Source organism: Mytilus californianus, unplaced genomic scaffold, assembly GCF_021869535.1.
Source record: "Mytilus californianus isolate M0D057914Y unplaced genomic scaffold, xbMytCali1.0.p SCAF_4, whole genome shotgun sequence".
In the NCBI taxonomy this organism is placed as follows: domain Eukaryota; kingdom Metazoa; phylum Mollusca; class Bivalvia; order Mytilida; family Mytilidae; genus Mytilus; species Mytilus californianus.
In genome coordinates this window covers 118,860,302-118,876,664 of record NW_026262690.1, presented here as the reverse complement: position 1 = coordinate 118,876,664, position 16,363 = coordinate 118,860,302, and the positions used below count along the sequence as shown (strand labels likewise).

At 31.8% G+C, this 16,363-nt stretch overlaps 1 protein-coding gene and 1 long non-coding RNA gene across 2 annotated transcripts in view; both read left to right on the top strand.

Annotated features, from left to right (window-relative positions):
• The window catches only part of LOC127737205 (uncharacterized), a 544,729-nt gene that overhangs the window by 517,798 nt on the left and 10,568 nt on the right, over nucleotides 1-16,363 (top strand). The gene's annotated exons all lie outside the window — the stretch shown is intronic.
• On the top strand, nucleotides 1,445-15,906 carry LOC127699222 (uncharacterized). Its single transcript, XR_007981137.1, has 3 exons — nucleotides 1,445-1,573; nucleotides 10,072-10,182; nucleotides 15,694-15,906. It is a non-coding gene; the product is annotated as an uncharacterized LOC127699222 (long non-coding RNA).

Here is a 16,363-nt window from a genome sequence, read left to right as displayed (position 1 = left end):
CTCTTAAGAGCTCTTTAACCGACTGATATTAATAAACAAAACATACATGTAATAACATCAGATTCATATACAACACAAACATACAGACAGCACATACATGTATTAATACATAGATAGCACATGCAAAATAAAAGCTAAGCAAGATATATATTAAAACAAATGTTTAATATCAGCACATAGTAACACACAATATGTGTATCCAAGTAGCACATGCAAAATTAAACACTTTAAAGCACAAACAAAAGACTGCAAGCAGCTACAGCACAGGTAATGCATAAGCAAAGCAAATAAATAATAAATAAAAATAACTGCAAAAAAAAAAAAAAAAAAACATAAAACAAACAGCAGGCTTCAAGGTCAAGTCATGTGGCAGCAAGGAGTTACATTATTTACAAGAACTGCAGGTATAACTTTCTGAAAAACACCAGGTGGAGATAAAATTTTTGAACTGGCCAAAAATTGATAAGCTCCTTGCCTCATTTGGCAAGGAGTTCCAGAGTCTTGATGCCTCATAAGTAAAGCTTTTCTTACCATACCTTGTTGTTTTTGACCGTGGTATATCCGCTATGCCTTTGTACCTGAAGTTATATGAATTTTCTTTAATGTTTATTAAATTATGCAGGAATTCTGGACTTGATTTATTAATTATTTTATAAGTCTCTAATGCCATGGTTCTCATTCTTCTGATTTTTAGTGCTGGTAGCTTAGACTGTTCAAGGAGTGTATCGTAAGAATTTTTGTAGTCATCATAAATGAATCTGAGTGCTCTTTCTTGTATTTTTTCTATTTTCTTTGTGTTTTGTTCACCCTTTAAAACAAAATGTTACAATTTTTTTCATAAATTGTGCAAATTAATATGTTTTTTTCATTAATATCTATATACAATTGTATATTGTATATGATATATCATTATAATATTGTATGTACTTTATAAATATGTTATTATTATTTTGAGGACTCTCGCGAAGATTAGTTTTAACCACAGGGACTCGATGAGCAGTTTAGGATTTTTCAGTATACGGATATGGATAGTAAACTGTACATTGCTAGAAAACAAAGAAATATTGATGCCAACGTTAAAAACGTTAATAATGTAATACAAATAGACAGGAAATACGAAAAAAAAATAATTGAAAAACATTGATAATCAAAATTTTAATCTGCTAACCGAGTCCCTGTGGTTTTAACTAATGAGATTATCCTCTTGAAATAAAATTATAGATTATTTATGTATTTATTTATTTCATTACTTAAAGTTTGAATAATAACACCACTTTATTTTTTTTAGTATGTTGTTCAGATAGATAGTAGCAGACTTGTTTTCCAGAGAAAAACTTTGTGCTGCAATTACTTGCAGGTTATTAGTATAAAGTTGATTCAACCCATTACAGTACATTATGATCTATTCATACATTTCGGTCTTCAGATTAGCCAATTAAAAAACGAAAGTAGGATTTTGCAGTATTCCATTTTCAAGTTGCAGGTTAAACAGAAGATAAGTCAAACACCAGAACTCAAAGGATCATCTGCAACACATAGGAATCAAACTGTGGAATCAAGTAGAAACCAACTGGTAGGAATTGACTAAATTGTAAAAGGACTCTCACACAGATTGATCACAAGGCACAGGAAATGAAAGATATGACAACACCCAAAAAAGTACTTCTACTTGTGTACAGACATGACATATTCACTTGTAAAAGTTTTAAAGCATGACATTCCTTTGTTTGTTCCCATAGACATGTTTAAATGTACCAAATAAACAAACAGCTGAATTTCATCAAATAAGGTCCACTTAGTTAGGAAACTACCATTCAATTTTTGAGGAAAAGGGGGAGATGTGATGAATGGGGTCGAGAGGGGGTCTCATCCCGATTTCCTAGTCCAAATAATTATGACGTCTTGAAAGGCTATTTTATATTTTGCTTTGACGCCTTTCCCAGACTGCTTTAAAATTAGAAAATTCTGGAATCACAGACTTGTTTTGTGAAAAATCCAGACCAAGATAAACAGTCAAGGGTCTAACTTAAATAAGTTATTAGAGAAAAATAACATACATTTGTTATTGAGGGCTAAAAAATCAAAAATCTGTGATAACATATGTATGTTACATGTTTCAAAGGGGCATTATACAGCCTTTATTTTGTTAAATTGTGTACTAGTTCTATTGATATTATAATTGTCTTTATGTATATTAAACTTTAAAAAGATATAACAGCCCATAGTTTGCCAATCATGCATAACACATCCATGTTATTACAGAAAAAAATATGCCTGTAATAACTAAAGGGTGTTATTACAGCTTCTCTACATCTCTTCAAAGCCTTTTCTCCTATATATATCACAATGTATTTTAATTTATTGTAATAAATAATGATAAGAGCATGTAATGAGGTTCTGCGCAAGCTTCCTAGTCATTCCCAAGTGTCTCATGTAATAAGTTAAATGCCTGTATTAACTAAGCCTTGTTATTACAGCTAAGTTATCACTTAAAAGCCTTGTCTCATTGATTTACCATGGTTGATCAAAAATGTATTAATTGAATTGGAAAACTAGTTTTCAAGGTTATGTATTAAGTTACTGCGCAAGTTTCAAGAATTCCCAAGTGCTAACTGAAAATAAAAATTTTTATGGTACATTTAAATGATATCAAACATATGTTACTACAGATTAAGAGAAAGTATCCGTAATAACACATGTATGTTATTCTTTTCTCTAATAACTTATTTAAGTTACACCCTTGACTGATAAATTTGTTTGACAATTTGAGAGTTTGAAGGTTCAATGATTTAAATGCTCAGGTATGATTGATGTTCTGTCAGCCGTAACCAATCAGACAATTTATCATCAATATTACTCTGACTGACGTAAAGCTGCATAAAAACATTTTTGTTCTCATAAATCTTTGGTAGGCTGCGTGAGTGAGTCAGAGAATTGGCCGATGTATTTCTATCCCAAATTCCAGATAGAATTTCCCGTTGTTAAAATCAGCCAATCCTGGCGTCCCGAAAATGGTCTTCAGAATATTTATTTAGAAAAAAACCATAGCCCCCTCCTCTTTCAGAGTTAAATGGATGGTGGTTCCAGTGCACAGTTTAAGTCAGCAGTTATCTATTACAAAATAAGGAAATGTGGTATGTCGTCAGATTTCCATTGAGACCAGGGTTCAAATGAAGTGGATGTAAGCAATTATAGGCAACCATACTGCCTTCGACAATCAGAAAAAACCATACTGTATTGTCCGCTATAAACATGATAAAAGACCCCGACATGAAAAATGTGAAACAATTCAATTCAGAAAACTACATGTAACAGCCTGAATTTATAACAAAACAATGTGACAGACATGAACCAACAACAACCACCGAACCACAGGCCCCTGAGGCCATTCAAAAAAGATTCTTGGTTTCCCCTAACCTTAAGACAAATTATCAATGATACTCTAATTGTTTGATAATTTCTTTTAAAATGTTTAATTTATCATTCTTTAAGTTTAATATATCTTATATCATTATAAATGTTATATATATATATACGGTACTTGTACATCAAGATATAATGTCGAACAAGTTTTTGTTTAATCTGTTCTGTCAGTGGTTTAAGAAAAAATATTCTGTTGGGGAAAATTGCATTTGCCTCATTTTGCAAATTTTTTTTTAAAAAATGAAATGTTTACCTGCCTGCAGACATTTACATTTTTTTTTTGTGTAATTGGAAACTAGCTTTAAATTTTCAATGGCCTGACATGGGACAGGCACATAAAGAATGTGGCAAGGTTAAACATGTTTGCTGGCACCAAACCCTCCCCCTAACCTGGGACACTGGTGTAACAGTACAACATAAGAACAAACAATAAAAATCATTTGAAAAGCTGTCAAACGATTTACAGGAAAGAACGATGATTTACTGAACAGACCAGAAATGGACAAAAAAAAACCAAAAAGGAACTGAAAGAGCGTCATGTATAATTGAGATGGTTTTCCCCTTTGAATGGTTTTACACTAGTAATTTTTAGGGCCCTTTATAGCTTACTGTTCGGTGTGAGCCAAGGCTCCGTGTTGAAGACCGTACGTACTCTGACCTATAATGGTTTACTTTCATAAATTTTGACTTGGATGGAGAGTTGTCTCATTGGCACTCATACCACATCTTCTTATATCTATATATACACATGTATTGTTATTGATTATGCATAATAAGTGAATGGATCGTTCAAACTTAAACTGTAAATTTTATAGACTAGAAAGAGACAGTATAACTTGATTATTAAAGTAATAGTTTTTTTAATTCTGTGGTAGCAGAGGGGGCGTTAAGTTTTACCTAGTTGTCCGTCTGTATATCGTACCGTCCGTCCGTCTATCCGTCCGTACGTCCCGAATTTGGTTTCCGATCTCTAACTTTGGTTGGACTCTAAAAAATGTTATGAAACTTATACACAATGTTTATTACCCCAAAACACAGATCAAATTTGAATTTGGATGGCACCACTTTTACCTTTCTAGAGTAATGCCCCTTTACAAATGGAAAATTGCTGAATTTTTCATTTCTGTTCTCTAACATAAGTTTGCCTCAACCAAATGTTAATAAACTTATACACAATGCTTATTGTGAATTAACACAGATCAAATTGGAATTTTGGTGGCATCACTTTTACCGTTCTAGAGTTACGCCCCTTCACAAATGGAAAAAAAATGCTGATTTTTCGTTTCCGTTTCCTAACTTAAGTTTGCCTCAACCAAATGTTATGAAACTCACACAAACTGCTTATTACCACAAAACCCACAAAACACAGATTAAGTTTGAATTTTGGTGGCGTCACTTTACCATTTACAGGAAAGAGCGATGATTTACTGAAAAGACCAGAAATGGACAGAAAAAAAACCAAAAGGAACTGAAAGAGCATCATCTATAATTGAGATATATATTGTTATTGATTATGCATAAGTGAATGGATCGATCGTTCAAACTTAAACTGTAAATTTTATAGACTAGAAAGAGACTGTGTAATTGATTATTAGAAATAGTTTTTTCATCCCGCTGTAGCAGAGGGGCATTAAGTTTTACCCTTGTCCGTCTGTATGTCTTACCATCAGTCCGTCTATCCGTCCATACTTCCCGAAATTGGTTTCCGATCTCTAACTTTGGTTGGCCTCTACAAAATGTTATGAAACTTATACACAATATTTATTACCCCAAAATACAGATCAAATTTGAATTTGGATGGCGCAACTTTTACCTTTCTAGAGTTATGCCCCTTTACAAATGGAAAATTGCTGAATTTTTCATTTCTGTTCTCTAACTTAAGTTTGCCTCAAGCTTATACACAATTCTTATTATGAATAAACACAGATCAAGTTGGAATTTTGTTGGCATCACTTTTACCGTTCTAGAGTTACGCCCCTTCACAAGTGGAAAAAAATGCTGATTTTCGGTTTCCATTTCCTAACTTAAGTTTGCCTCTACCAAATGTTATAAAACTCATACAAAATGCATATTACCACAAAACACAAATTAATTTTGAATTTTGGTGGCGTCACTTTTACTGTTCTAGAGTTATGCCCCTTTACAAATGGAAAAATTGCTGAATTTTTGGTTTCCATTCTATAACTTAATTTTGCCTTATTTTTACTTTTCTTAAGTTATGTCCCTTTATAAAGTTATATGCAACAGGGTGTCACCTGTGTCCAATGGACACATTCCCCATTTATCATGGTTTCTTTTTTATTCATATAATAAATTATCATACATATATCCTATCAATGATTTTAATCTAACACAAAAATAAATGAAAACTAAGATTGTACTACTAAAAGAATTGAGATTGGAAACAGGCAATAATCCTCCCAGAATGTGTCAAATGGACAAGAGCCTGACCAAAGAGCCCAAGGCCACAAATGGGTCTTTAGCGCAGCTAGAAAATCTCGCATCTTCCATCAATACACATGATACAGTTCACTTCAATTATTACCTATTAGGAGATTCTTTTAAAAACATCTTTCCTACTTTGTAACGTACCTTCTGTAGAAAAGAAAAAGTGCACATTATTTTTTTCTCAAGTTTTTTGGCACATTTTTAGCTCACCTGGCCCAAAGGGCCAGTCAAGCTTTGCTAATTCCTTGACATCTGTCGTGGTCCATTAACTTTTACAAAAATCTTCTCCTCTGAAACAAAGTGGTCAAATTTAATTAAACTTGGCCATAATTATCACTTGGGTATCAAATTTTAAAAAGCTGCCAACTGACATGGTCAAAATGGCTAAAGATAGAACATAAGGGTTTAATGCAAGTTTTGTCTATTACACCAATCTTGAAAACCTTTAGAAATAGAGAAAATCTTAGGTTGGCAAAAATATTCAGAATGTTAAGATCTACCTATTGTAAATTAACATCAAATTTGTCAAAGAAATATTTTTAGGAGTTATTGCCCTTAAATGATGAAATTTACCATTTTTACAGCAAATGACCGTGAGGGCACTCCGGTGTTTTGTTGCCACAGACATTTCTACCCATGTGACTTGTGTTTTTGACTGATAACCGAACATATTTCGTATAATTACACGGATATTATCGAGTGCAAAATAACATTCCTTATCGCTTGTTATGTCTTAATTTCATCAATAAATATTCATGAAAATAATTTTTAAGAACATAGATTAATGTTATGAAAATGTTTTGTCGTGAGAAATATATATATCAATAACAAATCAAGAATACCGAAAATTTGTGTTAACGCATGCATAAGAATATCTCAAGAACGTTTTGCAACAAACGCGGGAAAATATGAATGTCTACTAAAATCCAATCTATTAGAAAAACGAATTATTACAGAAGAGTGTCCACCATGCACTTGCACTGTACTATCATTAGAATATAGTAGAATAGAATGATATACATATGGATGATAATTATATATAACTGTTATACAAATATTAATATAATATATAACAACAAACCAAAGTATACTGAAAACAGTTGATTATATCACTACAATATAATAATTATAACGGTGATGTTGAATTCCCTGTCATTTATTCATCATCCACACACGAACTTGTCTCAGAAAAAAATATATCTATGTACCTTAACCTAACTTTCAGGTATAGAGATGTGATTTTCTTTCTGAGACAAGTGCCTGTGACCATCCACCAGAACTTGCAGTCATCCGATGTTCAGTACTTCAGTACTTTGATTTGTCTTGCCTTCATGATGGAGTCAAAAAGTGAGACATAAGTATGCTGTTTCCAGCAGCAGAAACATCAACAATAGTTTGTGATTAATGATTTATGGGAACCACTTGTAGTAGTGGTATGTAAATGTTATTTGGTATGCAGTGATAATAGCATTGACACATGTCTCATTTCCATAGAGATTATTTGGCCCCACCCCGTCAGTCATCAAGTCTATTGACTTTTAAACTTTTGCTTAGTTTACATGTATTAGTTTGTGATTAAGTCATTTTATGGGGAACCACTAGACTAGTGGTAGGTCAATGATATTTGGTATGCAGTTGTATTTAGCATTGGAACATCTCATTTCTGTAAAGATTATTTGTCCCTGCCCCCTCGGTCATGGTCTATTGACTTTGAAACTTCTGCTTAGTTTACATGTTAAAGTATTGCTATTCTAATTTCAACATTTATATTTTACTATCAACATAACAAAAAGGCTAGACATACATTTGAATCTCTTTGTGTTTGTTAACCGTTTATTTTCATTTTTGCCTACTAAAAACCATGATAGGTAGAGAGAAACTTTGATAAGCAAAAATGATCTGACAGCAAGACAAGATCACCAAATAACAACAATGAATAAGTTTACACATGGCCAAAATGATTTGACGACACCTTGTAGAGTAAACATGGTTAATGCTCTTAAATGATAATTTTACAATTTTTTGGTGTTTTTATTTAATAGCTTAAAATTTATAAAATAGAAAGCAACTTAAATTAGCAAAAATGATCAGCAATACAGGATCTAAAAAAGAGTCAACATTGCAGAAACAGTCTGAGGACTCCTTATTGGACTCGTTGCATGTCAGTTTGTTGACTATTACGAAGCCCTGCCCCATAGGTCATGGTCCAACATCTGCAACTATCAAGTAATAAGCAATTTTATAAAGTTGCATTACTATCAGTACATATCAGTTTGTCTACCATTTCCATCGAACTACTTGTTAAAGATCAATGATACTTTCTATAAAGTTGCATTAATTACTATCAGTACATATCAGTTTGACAACTATTTTGAGGCCTGCCCTCTTAGCTTGGTCCAGTGACTGAATTAATTAGCAATTTTGAATGTAAAGTTTTCTGCTTAAATCAATTTGATAAGAACTACTCGCATGACTTGTGATAGATCATTGACATCTTTTATAAAGATGCATTACTATCAGTACATCTCGTTTTTTCAACCATTTCGAGCCTCTCTCCTACAGTTCATGGTCCAGCAATTTTAGAGATGGGGTTTGGGCTTTTAGAGACAGTCCCCCTGTGACTGAGGTTGCGGAAGGTGAGACATAGGTGTTGTTTTTCTGGCAGCGTCATTATTGGTTGTGTCAACAATTGTTTAAGTTTTCTGCTTTTAAGTCTGTTTGATAGGAAATTACTTGTGATGGATCAATGATAATTTCTAAAAAGTTGCATTACTATCAGTACATATCAGTTTACAAGTATTTTGCTGCCCTGCCCCTGTAGGGCATGGTAAAGTGTCTTTAAATTTATTACCAATTTTCAAGGTTAAGTTTCCTGATTAAGTTAGTTTGATAGACAATGATAATTTCTTTAAACAAATTAAAGTTGCATTACTATCAGTACATATTAGTTTGTATACCAGTTCCATGCCCTGTACCCTAGTTTCCTTTTCCTGAATATTCTGCCGACAGGCAAGACATAACTCCATGTGAACAGTTTATTAGTGTTTTGCCTTATATCTTGAAAACATTTAAGCAACCAAAAATCAATCATTCAATCTATAAACTATTTTGTTTGAATTTTTTTACCCTTTTTTTTGCGTTTTTGGCAAAAACTAAAAAAAGATAGAGAAAAACTGTAAACAGAAAAAAAAATTACCACCATTTCAAGATCAAAAATTTTTTTTTTTCATGAATTCTATTCTAGACCACATACTGGAGAGTGTCCATTGTTGAAGATGCACATAGACCTAGGTGAGGAGCACAGGCTCTTTAGAGCTTCTATTTTCAACTTTATAATCATTCTTTTTAAAAAACAAAACATGCACCATAAAATAAAAGAATGAATAGTTGGTTAATAATACCTTCTCATATGTTATGAATCTTTCTTAAACTAGAGCCCATAATAATCAAACCCCATCATCATGATAATAGCATAAAAAGATATATGCAGAATGTCAATGAATAAGCAACCAAATGACAAAATTAATTAATAGGCATCTAGAGAACATAAAATCTTCAATGATAGACACCAATTTCAGCTTTAAATACCCTAAATCAGTTTTTTTTTTAATGTGGGTTTAATTTTCACTATACTTGTAGCAGCTAAATTGACACAAAATGTTACCATGGAGAGTAAATTTCCCTGCATTTTCCAAGCTTTATCACTGTTTATAGGTTTCATACATTATACTGTTAACTATAACTATCTTTTGATTAAAAATGAAATTTAAATAAAATCGCATTTACATGGATATTTGCATATATATGCATTAGAAATGCACTGTTATTCCATAAAGAAATAAAGAAAATTATAAAAGTATTCAATTCTTTAACATGCCTCTTTGTACATGTTGTAAAGTTGTACATAATTTACTTAACTTGAATGTTCTCCAAATAATGTGTAAATGATTTGTAGTACTTAGTTGTTTACATCTCTCAGTAGTTTACTGTCACTTTACAACTTTAATGATACATGGACTCCCCTCCCCCTGTATTTTCCAAATTTGGGGAATATTTAACCTGTCCAATTACATAAATTATGTCGTTTAATCATAAAAAAAGGTTGATGGGGAAAAAAACCTGAAAATCAGTATAACAAAAATCCCCTTTATCACAGCACAGTACACATAACACTAACAATATTTCTAACTTTTTTGTCAGGTACCTGAATATGTGACATGGTTAAACTTTAACAAAGATGCGAAGGCAAGACTTTAATATGCTGTTTCTTGCGGTGAAGATGGCTTCAACAATGTATTAGTTTGTGATTAGGTAAGTTTCAGAGTAACCATTATCAGCATTGGCACATCTCATTTCCATTTAAATTATTTGGCCTGGACCCTAAGTCATGGTCTATTGACCTTGAGCATTTTACTTAGTTTGCATGTTAAAATTGGTGATTAGGTCAGTTTAAACTGTTTAAGGGGAACCACCAATGGTAAGTCAAAAATATTTGTAATCATCCTTCCCTGAAGCTGAGGCTTCCGAAGCTACACAAATCACCTTACAAATATAGATTTATTTCGTCTTCAAGTCATTGTTCCACTACTAAATTGTCTATTCTACTTACTAGTACACTTGGTACAATCAAAAATCTGATAATAAATTGTTCAAATAAGGCCTTTGAAAATAGTGGAATTAACTACTTTTGGAGTGTGAAAAACTCATTGGAAGTACTTGATAAATTGCATGCATATATTGGTGATTTTGAATCTTTTCAAAGTTTTGATTTTTCTACCCTATATACCACTTTGCCTCATATTCTTATAAAGAAAAAATTCACACACCTAATTAAATGGGCATTTAAAAAGTCGGAATGAGAATACATATGTTCAAACTCTTTTAGGTCATTTTTTAGTAGCAACAAACAAAAGAGCTATGTCAATTGGACATGCTTTGATACTATATCTGCCCTTGAATTTTTACTTGATAACATTTTTGTTCGCTTTGGAGATTCTGTATATCGCCAAGTTATCAGAATTCCTATGGGGACTAACTGTCCGCCACTTATTGCGGACCTGTTTTTGTATTGTTATGAGTTACAATTTATGACTAAAATCAGCAAAGACCCATCGAAACAACATCTGATACAAAAATTTAACAATACTTTTAGATATTTGGATGATATATTGGCTCTCAATAATGACGACTTCAGTATGTATACTAAAGAAATTTATCCTGTTGAACTTACTTTAAATAAAGCTAATACTAACAATGACCACTGTCCTTTCCTCGATCTTGGTATCTATATCATTAACGGGAAGCTTAATACAAAAATTTATGATAAAAGGGATGATTTTTCATTTCCTATCGTTAATTATCCATTTTTAGATGGTGACGTTCCCTTGTCACCATCTTATGGTGTTTATATATCTCAACTTGTACAATTCACTCGTGTATGTAACAACGTATTAGATTTTAGCGAGAGAAATTTATGTATCACTGAAAAATTATTACACCAGGGTTTTCGATATCATAAACTTGTCAAAACATTTACTAAATTTTATCATCGGTATAAGGACATCATTCGTAAATATAACTCAACATGCAGACATCTTATACGTTCGGGTATTTCACATCCAATCTTTTATGGTAATATTCTTTACAAAGCACAAAAATGTCAGTATTCACCTCAAAAGCTAACAAAACCTTTAAACAGACTTATTAAGAAGGGATATAGTTACGATACTGTTGTCAGGTCATTAAAGATTGCATATTTTGGCTATAATTTGGAGTTTAGTATGACGTCCATTATCACTGAACTAGTATACATATTTGTTTAGGGGCCAGCTGAAGGACGCCTCCGGGTGCGGGAGTTTTTCGCTGCATTGAAGACCCATTGGTGGCCTTCGGCTGTTGTCTGCTCTATGGTCGGGTTGTTGTCTCTTTGACACATTCCCCATTTCCATTCTCAATTTTATGGTTATAGAACAATGAACAGATTATCAGGTTTTTTATGTATAGAAATTGTAAAATATAAGCTGCTTGACACAATGTGAAGCTTTGTAACTCATTGGCTGCACTCACTTGTAAAAATGTTCAAATTTAGCTCACAGCTGATATTTTACTACATCAATGCAAAGAAAACAATCTATACATATGCAATTTTATCAGCGTTGATTCATGTATCTGATAATTAATGTAGATATGTTGGCCCCTCTCCCTCAGTCATGGTCTTTTGCCTTTGAAACTTTGCATAGTTTACATGTTAAAGTTTTTGATAAGGTCAGTTTAAGATGAACCACTAATGGTCATTCAAAATGTCAATGAATTCAAACAAGAAAAACCAACATTTATGTACAAAACAACAAACTAAAATAAATATGATTAACAGCAACTAATGACAACCATATAATTACAGGCTCCCTACTTTAAACAAGCACATACAGAATGTGGCGGGGTTAAACGAGAAATGTTTTAATTTATCAGTCCACTCACTGGTGACCGGCAAATTTTGACAAGGACACCAAAATATCTTGAGTGTTTTTAATAATAAAGATAACTGCAGAAAAGGTTACATAATCCACCAGGACTGATAAACTAAAAATAGATTTCAACAACTATGTGATAAATATTTGCAGTTGCCAAAACCTCCCCCTTACCAAGGACAATGATGTTACATGCATACATCCCGTTTGAATGGTTTCACACTTGTCTTTTTTTGGGGCCCTTGATAGCTTGCTGTTCGGTGTCAGCCAAGGCTCTGTGTTGAAGACGGTACTTTGACCTATAATGGTTTACTTTTACATATTGTGACTTGGAAGGAGAGTTGTCTCGTTGGAGCTCATACCACATCTTCTTATATCTATATAGCACAAAAAAAAAAAAACATGCAGTAACAAAAACCACTCAGTGAATTGAGTAAATGTTCATAAAAGAAATTGGAGTAAAAAACAACTCAGTGAACTTGCTTAATGTTCATAGAAATACATAACAGTCAAAACAACAACTCAGTGAACTGGGTAAATGTTCATAGAAAAACATACAGTTAAAAAAAAACTCAGTGAACTGGGTAAATATTCATAGAGAAACATACAGTTAAAAAAACTCAGTGAACTGGGTAAATGTTCATAGAAATTCATAACAGTCAAAACAACAACTCAGTGAACTGGGTAAATGTTCATAGAAAAACATACAGTTAAAAAAAAACTCAGTGAACTGGGTAAATATTCATAGAGAAACATACAGTTAAAAAAACTCAGTGAATTGAGTAAATGTTCATTAAAGAAATTGGAGTAAAAAACAACTCAGTGAACTTGATAAATGTTCATAGAAAAACATACAGTTAAAAAAAAACTCAGTGAACTGGGTAAATATTCATAGAGAAACATACAGTTAAAAAAACTCAGTGAACTGGGTAAATGTTCATAGAAAAACATACAGTTAAAAAAACTCAGTGAACTGGGTAAATATTCATAGAGAAACATACAGTAAAAAAAACTCAGTGAATTGAGTAAATGTTCATTAAAGAAATTGGAGTAAAAAACAACTCAGTGAACTTGATAAATGTTCATAGAAAAACATACAGTTAAAAAAAAACTCAGTGAACTGGGTAAATATTCATAGAGAAACATACAGTAAAAAAAAACTCAGTGAACTGGGTAAATGTTCATAGAAAAACACACAGTTAAAAAAACTCAGTGAACTGGGTAAATGATCATAGAGAAACATACAGTAAAAAAAAACAACTCAGTGAAGTTGATAAATGTTCATAGAAAAACATAGTCAAAAAAACAACTCGGAGAACTGGATAAATGTTCATAGAAAAACATACAGTCAAAAAACCAACTCAGAGAACTGAGTAAATGTTCATAGAAAAACATACAGTCAAAAAAACAAATCAGAGAACTGGATAAATGTTCATAGAAAATCATACAGTCAAAATAACAACTCAGTGAACTGGGTAAATGTTCATATAAAAAAATACAGTCAAAAAAACAGATCAGAGAACTGGGTAAATGTTCATAGAAAAACATACAGTAAAAAAAAACTCAGTGAACTGGGTAAATGTTCATAGAAAAACATACAGTTAAAAAAAAAAATCAGTGAACTGGGTAAATGTTCATAGAGATACATACAGTCAAAAAAAAAACAACTCAGTGAAGTTGATAAATGGTTATAGAAAAACATACAGTCAAAACAAAACAACTCAGAGAACTGGGTAAATGTTCATAGAAAAACATACAATACAAACAAAAACTCAGAGAACCGGATAAATGTTCATAGAAAAACATACAGTTAAAAAAAAAACTCAGTGTACTGGGTAAATGTTCATAGAAAAACATACAGTCAAAAAAAAAAAACTCAGTGAACTGGGTAAATGTTCATAGAAAAACATACAGTCAAAAACACCAACTCAGTGAACTGAGTAAATGTTCATAGAAAAACATAAAGTAAAAAAAACCCAACTCAGTAAACTGGGTAAATGTTCATAGAAAAACATGCAGTCAAAAAAAACCAACTCAGTGAACATGGTAAATGTTCATAGAAAAAAATACAGATAAAAAAAACAACTCAGTGAACTGGGTCAATGTTCATAGAGAAACATACAGTAATAAAAAAAAACTCTCAGTAAACTGGGTAAATGTTCATAGAAAAACATGCAGTCAAAAAAACAACTCAGTGAACTGGGTAAATGTTCATAGATAAACATGCAGTCAAAACAAAACTCAGTGAACTGAGTAAATGTTCATAGAAAAACATGCAGTAAAAAACCCAACTCAGTGAACTAAGTAAATGTTCATAGAAAAACATGCAGTCAAAAAACCAACTCAGTGAACTCAGTGAACTGGGTTAATTGTTCATAGAGAAACATGCAGTAAAAAAACCCAACTCAATGAACTGAGTAAATGTTCATAGAAGAACATGAAGTAAAAAACAACTCATTGAACTGATTAAATGTTCATAGAAGAATATGCAGTAAAAAAAACCCAACTCATTGAACTGAGTAAATGTTCATAGAAGAACATGCAGTTTAAAAACAACTCAGTGAACTGATTAAATGTTCATAGAAAAACATGCAGTAAAACAATCAACATGCAATGACAATCAGCTCATGAAAAGCACTTAACTCTAGAATAACTGTAGCATAAATACAAGAACAAACCAATAGTAATTTTGGATTCCTATTGAAGGTAAATAAAAAAAAATAAGTATGACCAATCAAATTTACAATAATTTTTTAGGTTTCATAGGAGTTTTGCCCATACATTAAGGTATTTGACAAATTAAGCATTTTATCTTATCTTTGAAAATCATGTCCATGATGAGAAAAAGTATTGACAAAAACTGTAAACAGTAAAAGTGATCAGCAAAACATGAAGATGAACTAAAATGCCAATATCACCATAATGACTTAAACAATGAACTTTGAAAATAATAGGAAGGTGTGGTATGATTGCCAATAAGACAACTTTCCACCAGAGACCAAATGATGTAGAGAGTCTATACATGTAGGTCACCATACAGCCTTCAACAATGAGCAAACCCCATACCCCATTGCAATGTTTGCATTACACATCATTTCATGTTTTGTTTATAATCTTAAGATCTACCAAATATAAATATAGGAGTTACTGTCTTTTAAAAGAAAATTTTCATGAACTTTAAACATTTGTTAAAGGTGTTTTTAGATATTATGTACTTTTAAATAAGCAAAATGCACATAAACATGATAAAGGAGATTAAAAAAAATCAGTACAGATATTATACTGGTCAACAAGCATCCAATTGACCATGTTGACCTGTTCATACATTTTAATTCATTTATATCTTATTTTGCAGTAAATATACCAGATATCATAGTGTTTTCTTCATAAGTGGACAACAACCAAGATTTAAGCCAACTTGAATGCCATGTATTATTGTCACATAGCAAATAACTATGATTTAGAAATTGTAGTAAAGATCTTTTGCATGATAGAATTCTGTCTAAAATTAGCAAAGGAACAAAGAAGACTTCACTATGGCATCTCTTTCTGTAGAGGAAGAAAACTATGTTAGAATGAGTTATATATAACTGACCAATCAAATGTTATTCATATTGCTCTGTAAATGATAATTTTCATGAACTTAAAGTCTTTTAATGTGTTTTTAGAATTTACTTACTTTGTTATATATGCAAAATACACTAAAATATCAGTATATACAGAAATTATACCAAAAAGCATCCATTTGATCTGTTTAGACATTTAAATTCATTTATGTCTTATTTTTCAGTAAACACATGGTAAATATACCAGATTTCCAAGTGGTTTTCTTCATAAGAGGGACAACAACCAAGATTTAATCCAAATTGAATGCCAGGAATTATTGTCATATAGTGAATAACTATGATTTGAAAGTTATTAATTAATATCTTTTGCTTGATAGAATTCTGTCTACAATTAGGAAAGGAATAAAGGAGACTTAACTATGGCATCTCTTTCTGTAGAGGAAGAAAACTATGTTCGAA